Below are 836 nucleotides of genomic sequence, written 5' to 3'. Positions count from 1 at the left end.
AGAGAGAGAGAGAAAAGAGAGAGAAAGAATGAAAGCAATAAAAAAGGAAATGAGACGAAGAACTTACTTATTTCACGCATGCGCACTCCATTTTGGTCAACATAAAATTAGGAGTAGCGCTACTATTTGGCTGCTTTCCTTTTAGGAGACACATTTGACACAAATCGACACATGTAAACGTCGCTTTTCATTTACAATTTTGTTTAACTCAATCACACTTCGCCTCTGCTCGAGAGGAGAATCAGAGTATTTCGAGTCTGTCAAGTGTGATTTTAATGAATTAAGTGATATTAAAATACAACCGCAAACCAATTTCCATCATTTTATTCTGTTTTCAATATATAGAATTACTTGTGTCGACGAATGTTAATAAAAAATTACAATGACAAGTATTATATATTTTTAATATAATTTATATTAATTTATATTTATATAATTATATTTATATAATTTATATTTATATTATAAGAACAAATAAGAAAATAATTTCATATTAAGATTTTTTATTATTTTCAATAAAAAAATTTTAATCTTTTAAGGTTAATATTAAAAGTTGTACACATGATACACACTACACATATCGCGTTCCATTTAAGTATGGCAAAAAATCTTGGCATCAAGCGTGATGTTCGTCGCGCGCGATTAACATCGACACACGATATAATGAGAGTATATTTACCGTATTCTCATTCTGAAGATATACTGTCACTAGATATTGCGCGCGATTAACATCGCACTAATGTGCTGGAGCTACAACCGCAAAATACTAATGGCGTTGCAGCGTTAGTTGCGGCGCTCGAGTCAGTTCTTTTTTCCGGTTTCTCTCTCTCTCTCTC

This window comes from Atta cephalotes (genome assembly GCF_000143395.1).
Source record: "Atta cephalotes unplaced genomic scaffold scaffold00088, whole genome shotgun sequence".
In the NCBI taxonomy this organism is placed as follows: domain Eukaryota; kingdom Metazoa; phylum Arthropoda; class Insecta; order Hymenoptera; family Formicidae; genus Atta; species Atta cephalotes.
The sequence above is the reverse complement of the archived record's forward strand: the minus strand, read 5'-3'. Positions refer to the sequence as shown.